The sequence below is a fragment of the Peromyscus maniculatus genome, chromosome 19 (assembly GCF_049852395.1).
Source record: "Peromyscus maniculatus bairdii isolate BWxNUB_F1_BW_parent chromosome 19, HU_Pman_BW_mat_3.1, whole genome shotgun sequence".
Lineage (NCBI taxonomy): Eukaryota > Metazoa > Chordata > Mammalia > Rodentia > Cricetidae > Peromyscus > Peromyscus maniculatus.
The window spans coordinates 68,160,921-68,176,073 of record NC_134870.1 but is presented as its reverse complement, the minus strand read 5'-3'; the positions used below and the strand labels follow the sequence as shown (position 1 = coordinate 68,176,073).

The window sequence follows — 15,153 nt, the reverse complement described above, 5'->3', positions numbered from 1 at the left end:
TTTATTTATTTATTAATTATATATACAATGTTCTGCCTGCATGTACACCTGCAGGCCAGAAGAGGGCACCAGATCTCATTACAGATGGTTGTGAGCCACCATGTGGGTGCTGGGAATTGAACTCAGGACCTCAGGAAGAACAGCCAGTGCTCTTAACCTCTGAGCCATCTCTCCAGCCCTGTCAGCCATTTTCATTGTCCATTCATTTGATCTCAAATCAGCCTGAAGTGATACTGAGATGAATGACTTAACTCCTCTAATGACTGAGGCACCAGAGTCCCCAGACAGTGAGCACTTGGCTTCAGGACAACATTTTACTTAACAGAAGGGTGCAGAAACCTGTGCCCCCTGGGTCTCAGTGCCAGGCAAGCAAGATCCCTGCACATGGGACAGAGAGGACTTCCAGTGTCTACTCACCCTGCCCTTGGCAATACCTGTCCAGTGTCTTCCTCAGTCGTTCCCTTCCTCAGTTTTTGAGACAGGGTCTTCTACTGATCGTGGAACTCACTAATTTGGCTAGGCTGCCTAGTGCTGGAGATCTCCTGCTGCTTAGTGCTAGGGTTACAGACACCACCATGCCAGGCTTTTTACGCAGCTCCTGGATATCTGAACTCAGGTGTTCATGCTCGTTTGATGAGCCCTTTACCAGCTGATCCATCTTTCCAGCTCCCAGAGGTCACTGTCTATTCCCCTTAATTTCTAATCTATGCTTTCTCCGCATCGCTAGGCTGATCCATCCCTCAGAACACCCCATGAACATAATTCAGGAGCCAAACTGACTCCCCTAATTTCCTTTATAAGTTAGCTCTTGGAGTGGTCCAGGGTTTCTTTTGGGGTTCCCACTGAGGCCACTCATTCCTGGTGTGACTGAGAATACCACGCCATTTAGGACCAGGGAACCTGATGCCTGATGCTGAGTGTTTATCAGTAGGAAGCTTGTAGATTCAAGTAGATTCAAGGTAATGTGTTAAAGCTAGCATTCAAAGGATGTATTAGCTCATGGGACGAGGTTTCCAGAGTTGGGGCAGTCCTGTGGTAGATAGTTCAGCAGCTCCATGACATCCCTGTCTCTGCAGTTTGTGGAACTGCTCCATCCCACTAGGTCCCGCAGGGCCACATGCTACATCTGTCCTTCTGACCATGACCCACAGACTGAGTGACGGCCAGTGAACGGGTATTTCTTGCCCCTTCGTTTCAAATTAGCCTACGTTTCCCACTCGATGTTCTTTCCAGTCTCGCTGGGGAAGCGTGAGTCACATGTCCACCAAAGGACTGAGAAAGCTATGACTGTCCTAGACCTACAGCCACAGGCGTGAAGAATCAAGTCTCTCAGGCAGACCAGAGGAAAGATGTGCCTGCCTTGTGAGGAAGGTGTGGCGATGCAGACTCTCCACGGCCTGGTTAGTGACAGCAGAGGGGAGCCAAGCCACAGCATCTCCGTGGCATGTCAGTACTTGTATTTTTTTCTACATGAGGCTCCTTGTACGTTCAGAAGCCCTCAGAAGAAAGAGGAACAGGGGCCACACAAGGGAAAGAGGTTTCTCTTTCCTTCCTGCGGGGTGGAAATAAAGAAGCGCACGGCCCTCTGGCCGCTGGCAGGCATCTTGTAAATACAAGGGAGGAGGGTTAAATTGAATCTGACCTGAGGAAGACAGAGCTGAGCAAAGGGAAGACACCAGAGCCTCAGTGACATCACCCACCCAGACCTGCAACTGCCAGCTCTGACCCTCGGAGTCACATGCGAACTTCAGCCCTCGGAGTGAGCCTTACTGAAACAGGCATCCAGCCAGCATTATGTTCTTTTACAAAGGAAGAAAGAACAAGGGTGAGTGAGAGCTGTCTTGGGTCCTCCACCCAGCTGAGTGATGGATGAAAAGAACACCAGTGTCCTGAGGCTGCCTCCACTTCCCATCCCCCACCCTGCCACTTCCACCTAATTCCCGCCTACCATCAGGGACTTTCCCACTGTGATCCAAAGGTACTCAGAGTAGATCTGGGGAGTGTGGGGAGAAGGTGAAAGGTTTGCTAGTTAGTAGGGTCTGGCAGGGAAACCTAATTCCTTGACTTGGGGCTGGCTGCCATCTGGACACGGATATTATTACCCAGTCTTGTCTTTGTTTGGGCTCTGTAATGGGAACAATGGATTCCAGTGACTTGGGCAGTAACTGATGTTTTCTACTTAGGCGTGGGGGCGGGGGATGAGACTTAAAAAACAAAGGACAAGGGCCCCACTTATAGGGAGGAGGCAGGATGGAGAAGAGGAGAACCCAGCGAGCCAAGGCCACAGGCACCTCTGAGGTTGATGGTAAGGGAAGGAAGCCTGGCACGTCACAGCCATGGCAGTGTCCCAGCCACACCACTCCATCTCTGCAGCCTTTTATCTGAGAGTCCTGCTGGATTTTGCTAGAAGAAGCCCTGTCGCAGGAGAGCCCGTCGATGATGATCACCCCAGCTTAGCTGAGCCCACAGGGATTGTTATGGCTGAAATGGTAGATTGGAAATGCCTGGCATTGCCTGGCTTTTATACTGTTGTCTTTACCTTCACTGATGGTAGCCCTGGGAGGGCCCGGTGGCTTTCCACGGCTGAGGCTGTCTTGGTGAGATCTATTCCCAAGGGATGACTGCCTTCCTGGTAGCCAGGCCACAAGTCCTTGAGTAGGGGTCTGGGTGGTCCATCTCTTTGTCCGCACTCCCCCTCCCCCCGCCCCCCCCCCCCCCCCCCCCGCCACACCTGTCTTCACTGGCCACCCCTGATAGCTTCTCATCTTTAGATTCATCTCCTTTTGTTCATGGGAACCCTTCTCTACAGGGCTGACAGTCTTTATTGTAAACATTTTCCTAGGAGTTCCAAGGATGTCGCCTTTACCTCCCTTTTTTTAATCCATGGTGATGCCATTCGTAGGCTGTTTGAACAGGAGACCATCACACCACCTCAACTGATGCTTTCTGTCTGCAGTGAACTCAGGCAGTGTAGGAGACTTAACAACTATCAGCTAACTTAAAGCCTTAGGTCTATATCCCAGCTGCAGAACTAGGTTTACCAGGCTGGCCTCTGGAGATGGATACTTAAAGTGTTGTTGACTTAGAGCAGATGTGGGACCTGATGTGGTCTGTGATGCAGGTCAGATGCAAAAGAAGATTTATTTTGACCCATGTTTGGGAGACTTTCAGTCCATCCTAGAAGGGAAGGAATGACTGGGCAGCTCAGTTCATGTGGCCAGAGTTTGTGGTGGAAGCTGATCACATCAGGGTATCAGGAAGTAGGCCAAAGCTGTACCAGGGTCTAAGCTGCCATCACAGTCCCATCTAGTATATTATTTCCAACAACTGGACCTCATCTCCTGGGGGTTCCAAAGCTTGGGAGCAAACATTCAAAATATAAGCCCGTGGAGGGACATTTCGGACTCAAACCGTAACGATCCTTGTCTGTAATACATGCATGCATGTATACACACACACACACACACACACACACACACACACACACACACACACACAGAGGCATGTACAAACACATCCGTGCACACACGTACACATACACACAAATACATGGACATAGTGACATACATCTCCTTTTCTGCTTCTTGTGTAAGACTATTGCAAAGCCAACACAGAAACAGCTATATAGACATACAGCAAAAGGCCAAAGTGTGTAGAGCTGTGAACAGTGCCACCTTCAGCTCTGTTGGTGGAAGCTTGATATACCATGGCTCTATCCCTGCAAGACAAGGGCAAAATGACAAGCATGTGACTTGTATAACGTGACTGCACCAATTTCCCCACAGGTGGACCAGGTGCCTTTGTTCTTAGAAAAGTCATCTTGAGACCCTCCTCTGCTTGCTCTGCTGGGGTGCTTCTCTGACCTGTTTGCCTTGGTCCTCTCCTTCTCCCACCCAGAGTGTCCTGGGAATCATGGCAGTGTGTAACCCTGGGTGTGACCAGTCTGGGATGGCAGTTCTCTTCTGTCCCAACCCTGGGCTCAGGGTTGCCTGGGCAGAGCTTTGAGCAGCAAAATTGTTCTCGGATTGGCTCACAGCTGGATGGAGCTGGTGTGAGTGCTAGTGAGTGCCTAGAGAGATCCCTGTCTTCACTGGGATCAAACCAAGATTCAGCAAATGTTTTTGGAGTATCTTAATGTGCCAGCCCTATTCTAGAATCATGGAGATACAATGAATAATACAGACTGAAATATCTGTTCTCATGGGAGTCAGACACTGGTTCAAGGTTTAAAGCATAAAATAAATAAACCAGGTGATATATATTGTTGCTAGATGGCAACAGCCATGCAGAGAAAAGCCAAGCAGGTAAGGGGACCAGAGAGGACCAGAGATGGAGAGAAGGAAGGATGTGGTGCTCTAAATAGGAAAGGGTCTAGTGTGATGGGAGTCTGGTAAAGGGAGAGTCTTGTAGCATCTTGGGAGGTGGAATGGGGAGGGGGATCAGTCATCCTCAAGGGAGCCCAGCAAATTCTCTGAGGTAGACCCTGGACTGACAGGGTTGCGGTAAGGCAAGGAGGCTTGAGCTAGAGCAGGGAGGTGGGGATGAGGGGAGTGGTAGGTAGGAGAGCAGAGGGGCAACAGGGGCCATGAGTGGAACACCAAACAAGGCCTGGTGGGGCTCTGAGCTAAGTGGCATGACCTGACTTGAGTTTCAAAGGACCCTTCAGACTGGTGGGGCTCTAGGGAGCCAATGAGAGCGAGGAGAGGAGGGGGCATCTCTGTGGAGTCCTCAGCTTGGGGCCAGGCTACAGCAGTAGAAAGGGCGGATCCATTGGCTTGGAGCATCTTGAAGGGATATTGGCACGATTTATAACAAATGAGGAGATTGGACCAGAGTGTGGTTCGGACTGAAAAATAATGATCTGTTGGACAGTGCCCAGATGGTGGCAGACAGGACTGGGAGAGACTGGAAGAAACCGGCTTCTGGGCCTAGCCTTTGCCCTTTCCCTGTGGGGTGTGCCTGTGTGTTAGACTGTTTCTGCTGTGACATAACACCCTACAGAACCAATGTAAAGGGAGGAAGAGTTTATTTCCCTCACAGCCTCAGACGTTTTGTTCCAACGTGGTGGGGCCAGTGAGGCGGAGTCCAGCAGCTCACACGATAGCAGCCAGCAAGCAGGGAGAGAGGCCAAATGCATTCACTAGCTGGCTGTCCCTGTCTTTCTCTTCTATTCCATTGGGTTCCCCTGTGCCTCCTACAGGGCAGGTCTTCCTGATCAGTTACTCTTAGTCTCTGGAAACACGCAGGCAGACACTCCCAGACATGCGTCTCTTTCGATTACTGCCTTTTCTAATGAGTACCTCTTAATTCAATCAAGTCAACAATTAAGATGAACCACCACAGCCCACCGGCTCAAGGCTGTGTGCTCTTTTTTTGTGAGTGTGTATTTCTGTGTTTGGGCGTGTGCCTGTGTGAGTGTGCTCTTCTATCTATGGGTGCACTTGGGCAGGGTGAGTCTACCCGAGCTATTGGAAGGGATCTGCTTTCTGTGCTCATAGCCTTCGGAGGCAGAAATAGTACATACTTGGTGCCTCCCTTCTAGCCTGCATATGCCTCCCCACCCTTCCTTAGCCCTCTCCCCCTCCCTCACTGGTCCAGGCCCCAGCTAATCTGGTTTTCATGAAGCAGCCCTTCCCCCATCTGCTCTTGCTATAGAAAGGAAAGATTGAGCCCTCGGGGCTTCATTCTGCCTCTTCTCTTTTTACGGATAATTCTCTCAGCCCGAATCCCAGCTGACCAGCTCTGTGACTGGGCATCCCTCTGTAGCTTGGAGATGGGATAGAGACAGGCTGGAATGGCAGCTGGGGTGGGCAGGAGAGGAGACGTAACCAAGACAGAGGTAGAAAGAGTAACTTGATGACACGTTTTTGTGTGTTTCCAGGATGAGGTGGATGCCTAAGCCGCTCAACAGAAGGGGTGACCATAAAAATACTGAACCCACTCTGACCATCCTGAGTGCTCCCAGGGCTTCTCCCGTCCTGGCCCTGACCAGATCTGCTGCCAGGCTTACAGGTACTTCCTGAGGTGAGAGATCTCAGATGCGCTACCCAGAAATTTATGCAGGCCTTTGGAAGCCTCCTTCATGTGTTAGCATAAATGTTGTCTTGGGATCCTGGCTGCACAGAGGGGAAAACCCATGTTAGGAACACCCCCTTCCCCTGCCACTCATGTGTTTACCCCAAATCAGTGCTTCCTAACTCATTAAAATTCTCTAGAGAGTTTAAAACTTCATTTTAGGGAAGTGGACTGATACCTCAGTTGGCAAAGTTCTTGCCACCAAACTTGAGGATCTTGAGTTCAGTTCTTGAGCACCCATGTTAACGAGACGAAACAGCAGAATCCTCGTGCAGTGGTGTGTGCCTGTAACTCCAGTGGTGAATGACAGAAACAGGCAGATCCATGGGCTCACGGGCCAGACAGCCATTGGGTGTTTTCTAGGTTCAGTGAGACCCTCTATGGTGGAGAGAAACAGAAGTCATCAACCTTGACCACTGGCCTCCCCCGTCCCTGAGAACACACACGGACACACATACACTCACATGTGCTCTCACCCACAAAGTTAAAAAATTAATATGAAAAATATTAAATACTAAAAATGAAATATCCCCACTTGGACGTTAGTACGCATCCATTGCTAGCTACTTTCACTAGTGGTGACAAAAGGGTCCCAGGGGATTTGAGACCACGCTGGCAGATCTGAATTAGACTTCTGTCATGACTGAAGCAAGACACTACTGTGTTGGTGGCTTAAAAACTTTATTTCTCACAGATCTTGGGGCAGAAGTCTGCAATCAACCTCGTTGAGCTGAAATCTGGGTTCACAGGGCTGATTTTTTTTTTTTTTTCTGGAGGATGGAGGAAAGAAACCATTCTTTACTGCTCACTTTTTTTTCCCTTGGCACATGGACACACCATTCCAGTTTCTGTCCCTGATTTCACGTCTTCCGACTTTCTGTCTCCTGTCTGTGACAGTTACCCTGGGCCTTCTCTATAGGACACACAGGTTGCACTTCAAGGCCACCCAGCACCCCAGGCCTCTCTCTTTATCTCAAGATAATTTAATCACATCTGCAAAGACTCCTTTTCCCCAAAGTAACATTGAGGAGCTCTAGGGCTTGGGCCTTGATATCATTTCCACACTTTGAGAGGGGAAATGACTCAGGGAGAAGGCTTTTTTGGGGAGGAGCCAGAAGGTACAAGGCCCTGCCTGGGAAGTCTATGAACCTTTTCTTCCCATGACCCTCCAACACTGCAAAGACAACAGCATGGCTCTCCTTGCCATGTTGGGCCTGCCCAGTGTCTTGGTTCCTTCTTTAGAGGATATGCCCACCCCAGGTGGTGGACTCCCCCAGTCAGGCTGATAGTCTCTGGCCTCTGTCATTTCACAGGCTGCTCTTCTGGGGGTACAGCTGATCCCTGGGAACATGGTGATGTGAGAAAGGCAGGTCTTGGGTGATGCTGTCTCTACCTTCTCCACTCATTCTTCAGTAGCTACCAGCTCTATCTGTGTGTGCGAGTCCTTTTCCTGGTACTTGAGATAGAGTGTTGGATGGGTGAGAGCTGGTCTGTGTTCCCCAGAGCTTGTGTTCAGAAGGGGAAGGGAGAGGATAAAAGGGAGAACAGACAAATGAGCGAGACCATTTCAGACAGTGGGAGTGCCAGGATCACAAAACAGGCAGGGATGGGCAATTAGCCTGGTGAGTTTACACAGGTGGGGATCTCCCAACAAGGTGGCACTTAAGTGAGTCAGAATGACAAGGAGACAAACATCTGCAATCGAAGGATAGCAATTCAGGAAATGGAAGTAGCAGAAAGCAAGGCCCCAGGAGTGAAGAACCCATGAGTCACTGGGACACATACGGGAGGGTTGTGGCATAGAACGACACTGGAGACAGAATAAGGCCAACTCCTGTAGAACACTGAGTGAGAGTCAGGTCAGGATATGGGCTTTAATCTGAAGGAGCCAGAGAGGGGTCTCAGCTAGGGCTCACCCCAGGGAGGCTGACCACAGGTGCCCATATCAGGAGCCAATGGAAGCATGAGTCTGGCCCTTCGGGTCCTGACGACAACCACTGGAAGTCACAGACACAACTGAAGTCAGTAAAGATGGGATGAACAAGCTGACTGAAGGAGTGTGGCTGAAGATGAATCAAGAGAGCTGAGGTGGCTCTCACAGAGACCAGCGAAGAGCAGGTGCCAACAGATGCAGAGGAGAGGCCATGTGTGGGGAGGCCAGTGAAGGAAGGGCACAGGGAGCTCAATGTCAGGCTGTCCCTTTTCCCTGCAAGGAGGGCTAATTCCTTACAGATGAGATAGAAGCAAGTCTCCATGTGTCTTTTTTTTATTTATAAATCTTACACAGCCTTACATTTCAATTTTTTCTTTAAAAGGAGTGCATTGTATACAGGGGGGTTAAATGCTTTATAGACAAGAAAAAAAACTGCGCTAGAACCAACTTATTCATCATCATCATCTTCTTCTTTATCTTCGTCTTCCTCTTCTTCCTCCTCTTCCTCATCCTCTTCATCCTCCTCCTCTTCCTTCTTTTTCCTGCTCTTCTCAGCCTTGACGACTCCCTTCTTCGCCTCATCGCATTTTCCTTCAGCTCTGTGGGCAGCAATATCCTTCTCGTGCTTCTCCTTCAGCTCGGCAGCCTTCTTCTCGTAGGGCTGCTTGTCATCCGCTGTGGTGTTGTTCCACATCTCCCCCAGCTTCTTCGCCACGTCCTCGATGGACAAGCCAGGGTGCTCTCCTTTGATTTTGGGGCGATGCTCAGAACAGAACAAGAAGAAGGCCGAAGGAGGCCTCTTGGGTGCATTGGGGTCCTTGAACTTCTTTTTGGTCTCCCCTTTGGGGGGGATGTAGGTTTTCATTTCTCTCTCATAACAAGCCTTGTCAGCCTTTGCCATGTCTTCAGATTTCCCCTTTTCTTTAGCAGACCTGGTTTTCCACCTTTCTGAGCGCTTCTTCGAGAACTCTGAGAAGTTGACAGAAGCATCCGGGTGCTTCTTCTTGTGTTCCTCCTGGCAAGTTTTCACAAAGAAAGCATTTGAGGACATTTTGCCTCTCGGCTTCTTAGGATCTCCTTTGCCCATGTTTAGTTGATTTTCCTCCGCGAGGCACAGAGTCGCCCAGTGCCCATCTGGCTCACACTGGCCCCGGCCCTGTCTCTATGGAACTCAATGTACTGCAATGGCCATGAGAGCGGGAGCCAGATGCAGTCTCATCTCCATGTGCCTTAATTAGTGTTCTATTGCTGTGAAGAGACACCATGACCATGGCAGCTCTTATAAAGGAAACATTTAATTGGGACTTGCTTACAGTTTCAGAGGTTTAGTCCACTATCATTATGGTGGAAAGCATGGCAGCATGCAGGCAGACATGGTGCTGGAGAGGTAACTGAGAGTTCTGCATCTTAATCCACAGTCAAAAGGAAGTGAACTGTCACACAGTATGCATAGCTTGAGCATATATGAGACCTCAGAGCCACCCCCACAGTGATACACTTCCTCCAACAAGACCACACCTACTCCAACAAGGCCATACCTCCTAATAGTGCCACTCCCAATAGGCCAAACATTCAAACACATGAGTCTATGGGGGCCGTTCCTATTCAAACCACCACAGCAGGAATGAGAGTTTTGAGCTCCAGGAGATGAAGGCCATGAAGGCTTTTCCTTGCTGTGTCGTTGGGTCTTTGTGGTGTGAACTTATAACCCTTCCGAGGCTAGCCTGTTGGAGAGAGAGAGACAGAAGTCTGTGTATGATTGGTGGGTTAGTCAGGGTTCTCTAAAGGAACTGAACTGATAGAATGAACAAAAAAAGACTTAAAAGGGCTTTTATTAGATTGGCTTACAGAATGTTGCCTGGGTAGTCCAACCATGGCTGTGTCACACTGGTAGTTGCTCAGTCCGTGAGGACGGATATCTTAGCAGTCCCAATCTGATGCTGAAAGCCTGGGGATTCGCAGAGAACTGCTGGTCTTCAATCTGTGTAGAAATCCTGAGAAAGTTGGTTGTAACATCTGTGGAGTGCTGCAGCAGCAGCCTGGATGAACTTGCCAGTGAGAATAAGGGCAAGCAGGCAAAAAGCAAAGTTTCCCTCTCCTATGTCTTTTTATCTGCATTGTTACTAGAAAGTGCTACTCACATTCAGGGTGAGTCTTCCCACCTCAAATAATCCAATCACTGTCGCAGGCTTTCTTGGACTGCCAGCCCCCAAATCATGACACAGAGACTTATTATTAATTATGAATGCTCAGCCTTAGCTTAGGCTTGTTTCTAGCTGGCTTTTTTTAATACTTAAATTAACCCATTTCTATTCATCTATATGCTGCCCCAAGGCTCATTTGCCTCATCTATGTACTGTGCATCCTGTTTTCCTGCTTCTTCCATGTCTTTCTGTCTGGCTTCTGACTGGCTGGCCCTTGGCTGGCTGGCTATCCTTTTCTCTCTTCCCACCAGCCCCACCTATCCCTCCTCTGCCTGGTTATTGGCCATTCAGATTTTCATTATACCAATCAGGTACCTTAGTCAGGCAAGGTGAAACAGCAACCCATCTTTACATAGTTAAACAAATATCCCATTCCATAGCACATCACAGGAGCACCCAGTGGCTTGTGTTTCAGTAGATTACAGATACAGCCAAGTTGGCAACTGAGATTAACCACCACAGTTGTCAAGCAACAGATCATCATGCCTTGCTTATGATTTTTTTTCAAGACAGGGTTTATCTTCTCTATGTAGCTTTGGAACCTGTCCTGGAAGTCACTCTAGAGATGAGTTAAAGCACACAGGATGGTGAGCACAGGTTCTATGCAAACACTACACCACCATCTTACAGAAAAACTTGAGCATCCTCAGAGTTCAGTATCTGAGGCGGATGCTGGAACTGATCCATCATGGGCACTGAAGAAAGACTAAGAGTCAGGCATTTTAGAAGGTGATTAAAGGTTAAATGAGGTCCTGAGGCTGGAGTTTAAGCACACTAGGATAACAAATATTCTAACAAGAGGAAGACAGACAACTCTAGCATGAATGTAAAGACACAGCAAGAAGTGGCCGGCTACAAGGCAAGAGGATGCCTCACCAGCACCTCCCCGTGTCTGCATCTCTACTTCCAACTTCCAGGTCTGTGAGAAAAATAACATCTGCTATTTAAGCCATACAATGGGAGGCATTCGGTCACAGCCGCACCGGCTGATCCAGACCTCATCTTTTACTGCTGAGACTGACCTGCTTGGTAACCTGTGCTACCAGGGCCATGCTGTTGTTGTGTTTTACAATTCGGACTGACTTGGAACAGAGACACAGAAAGGTAATCAAGGTAGAAGAATGAAGTTGTGCATGGTCATTAACTGGGCACACTATGTGACAAGAAGCAGACTATTACTGGCACAAGGTGCCCCCAGCTTGTCCCGCTGCATCCTCAAAGTCCCCAGAAGAAAATGGCACACTACATCCCAAGCATGTACAGGACTCTCTTTTGTGCTATGTGTAAGTAGAATCATACAGCTTGCACTTTTCCGTGTGTGGTTTTTCTTGCTCCGCCTTTTGTTAAGTGCATCTCTATTGCTGTGAGTTGTAAAGGCTATCCATCCTCACTTTTGCATGGTAGTTCACTGTGGGAATACACCACATGTATTTATTTACTCACTGTATGGTTGATGGGCTTTTGAATAGTCTCTGCTTTCAGCCATTTCAAACAGTGTTGCTATAGCATATTTTAACCACTGCCTTTTAGTAAACACATGTATGTTTTCTGCCTGGCCTTTGCCTGGGTCACAGGATACATTTTTTTTGGTCAGCTTTGCTGGGTTTTCATACCCTTATATACCTTTATACCTTTATACCCTTCCATGACTTTATACCCATACTTGCCATGTGTAGGGCTTGCGTTTTATTCTCTTTTTTTTTTTTTTTTTGGTTTTTTTGAGACAGGGTTTCTCTGTGTAGCTTTGCGCCTTTCCTGGGACTAACTTGGTAGCCCAGGCTGGCCTCGAACTCACAGAGATCCGCCTGGCTCTGCCTCCCAAGTGCTGGGATTAAAGGCGTGCGCCACCACCGCCCGGCTACGTTTTATTCTCTTTTATACTCCAGGCAAAGGGAGGAGTAGACACAGGGTGTTGAAGACATGTCCACTGAATGACCAGAGAGAGAAAGGCTGTCTTGTTACATAATAGGAGTAGGTAACTGTTCTTGAGGTCAGAATGTTCAGGTTTTCCCACAGCTGTAGAACAAAAGTTCTTTTTGTCTGAGTCTGGTTGGGGAGGTGTGCCCCATTTCTAACCTTCTGGGTTTCCCGATTACTCCTAATGTTTTTAATAAAACGCCCACAATGGAAATTCACTTGGAAAAGGAGCCTGGCACGACAATGACGTGGAACTCAGGTTCCTTCCTTGCACCAGGCATTCCAAGCAATGAGCCAGAAAGTTGCGGGGTGGGAGGAGTCCAAGGCCAGGAGACTAGATCATGCAGCTTTGAGAGCCACATTCAGAGGATGGCCATGCAATGCAGCAGCAGCAGCAGACACCTCCTCCAGCAGGGGTCCACTTCTGCAGAAGGGGAGGTGTGTCAGGAGCAAGGCCTCAACCCCCCTGCTGCTCTGTCCACTGCAAGTCTATCTACAGTCCACCTTAGTGAAGTCCCTGGAAACCAGAGAGGAGCCATGAGGCCAGTGGGAGCCAAAGGAATCAACTCAAAAAAAAAAATATTGAAATTCCTTTAAGGAACCCCAGGAATTTCTAATTCCAGTGCTTAGGGAAGGAAGCCCCCAGTGTCTTCTCCATCTCTCCAAATGTGAGCTGAATTCAAGGCTCCTTTTAAATCGGCAAGGCCAGAAGAAGAAAGCGGAGGCGTGGATGTGGCTTCTCCAATGCACAGACCACACAGTGGGAGCTTCACCTTTTCCAATACAGAAGTTAAATTTGTATTAATACCACATAAGGATTTTAATTAGCTTTTTGGGTACAATTATATTGCTTTATTAATTCATACTGAGTTTGCAATGAACTGAAAAACCTGTCCACCTCTGAATCTTTTTAATTTAAGCCACTGTTCTTGGGCAACCGTCCTCCTTGGGTGTTATTTTTTCCAAAGCTCAGTTGTAATACTTTCTATTTCTTTTTGTTGACTTTTGTCATGGAGATTTTAGCCTGGGGCCTCAGTCTAACTTTCCTAGTAAGTCAGCAAGTTCTTAAATCCTTTTAACTTCTTAAATCCTTTTACTTCAACAGCAATGTTCTCTTTGCCTATGACTTCTTCATCTAGAAGGTTCTCTTCTTTCTCACCAAACTCCACCCTCAGCCTTACCTAAGATAATTCCTACCCTAGCTCTAGCAAAGGGACTGACCATCTTAAGCCTCCATGGCCAAGGCCAGACATCCCTGGGAAAGCCGGTGGACAGAGATCCGGAGCTGCTCATTACAGGCTCCAGCTTCCAGGCTGCCCTCCCAGCCTTGGTATCCCAGTGGAGGAAGGACATATCCCTAAAGGCTGCACCTTTGCTGCCTCTGGCTAGCCAGTGCCCTGGAGAATAAGACACTTCCTAGCAGACTGAAGGAAAAGGAACACTCCAACTGCTTATGCCCAGCAGGAGAGAGAATCCAATTGGGATTTCTCTTGAAAAGGAGTGGGAAGACATGATTCGATAATTTGGTTCTCCCTCTCTCCCGTCTTTCCTATTCCCTTCCTCCCCCCTCTTCTTCCCTCTGTCTTTCTCTCTCTCCCACCCTCCTTCTTGTCTTCCCTTTCTCCATTCTTCCTTCTCTTTTTCCTCTTCCACTGCCCTCTCTTCTCTTCTGTGGGTACTGAGGTTATACTAAGAACTGAGCATTCTGCTAAATCCTGGGGGCAAGGTCCCAGTGAGTGAGACAGTCATAGCACAGACCCCTGATAGGCTTGACAGGCTGCAGTGAGATTCAGAAATGGAAAAGATTGCTCAAGGAATTGAGTGAAGCCAGTTGTGATGAGGAACCAGAGAAGTAAAGGGTGTCCATTTGCATTTTCTGCCTTCTCCCTGGAAAATGGAGACTCTATAGCGAGAGCCTGATGCTCTAACCTGAGTCTTTTAGGATGCAAGGCATGAGGAAGAGGTAAGGAGAGATGGACTGAGCAACAGACTTTAAGAATGTGATGGTTATAGACTAAAGCAGAGTGCTATTGGGGACATAATTCTAAGGAAAAAGAGACTTCACAGATGCAGGCCAGGGATGGTGGTCTTGGAGTGGAGGGCAGGTGAGAGAATGGGGTAGGAAGTGGTTCTTTCTAGAATTGTTAGAGAGACCAGTTGGTTCTCAGTCTTGGGAGATTAGGAGTAACTCTGCCTGAGGCAGAGGGTTAGACTAGATGACCTCTTAAGATCCTTTCTCTCCAGATGTTGCCAGGAAGGCATTTCTCATCATCTTGACAATTCTAAAATGTCTTTTCTTAATAGGGAATTTATTTGCTGGATTCAATTTAACTGTTGCATTTGTATTTTGTACATGCACCTGCCCTGGGGCAATGGTTACATTTTAAATAAATCAAATAAATCAATAAATATGATATGCCTCACTTTAATCATTACATAATGCAAAAAAATTATGATAATGCCACATTAAGTTGCAAATTAAGACATGCAAAAATAAGGAAATGTGGGGATGGATGCTCTCCCGGCAACATTAGCTCCCTCGCCTTGTGATGTGGTGTAATAAAGCCTGTATTTATATCTGCCTACCTAGCACTCTCCCGTTCAACGCGGGCCAATGTGGGGAGATTATTGCCATTATGAACCTTAACTTCTGTGTCTGATAGCTTGCTGTAAATGTGCCATCTTAAATGAAGTGTTAGACTAGTTCCTTTTCAGAAGACAAGAGGATGCAAATGGCGGCATCACAGGCTTTGAGCGAGATGCCGTGCCGGGGCTTAGCATCCAGTTCAGTCTCTGGGTGGCTCTGTGCTCTGCCCAGCTCACTCAGCTCCCTAAATGTCTGCTTCTCATTTGTAACATGGGGACTGAAGAACTTGTCTGTAGCATCAGGGCCTTTGCCTGATCCACTTCAGCATTAACCACTAAGTCTCAGCTTTGGTTACTGTATTGTGGTTCATTTATCTCATGTTGAAGAAAGGGCTCTGCTGATTAAAAATATATGTATTTTGAGACAGAGTATGTAGG

General features: G+C 48.0%; 1 pseudogene; it reads right to left on the bottom strand.

The window, feature by feature from the left end:
• Positions 1-8,364: 8,364 nt before the first annotated feature.
• LOC102916468 (high mobility group protein B1 pseudogene) lies at positions 8,365-9,134 on the bottom strand (annotated as a pseudogene).
• Positions 9,135-15,153: the final 6,019 nt, after the last annotated feature.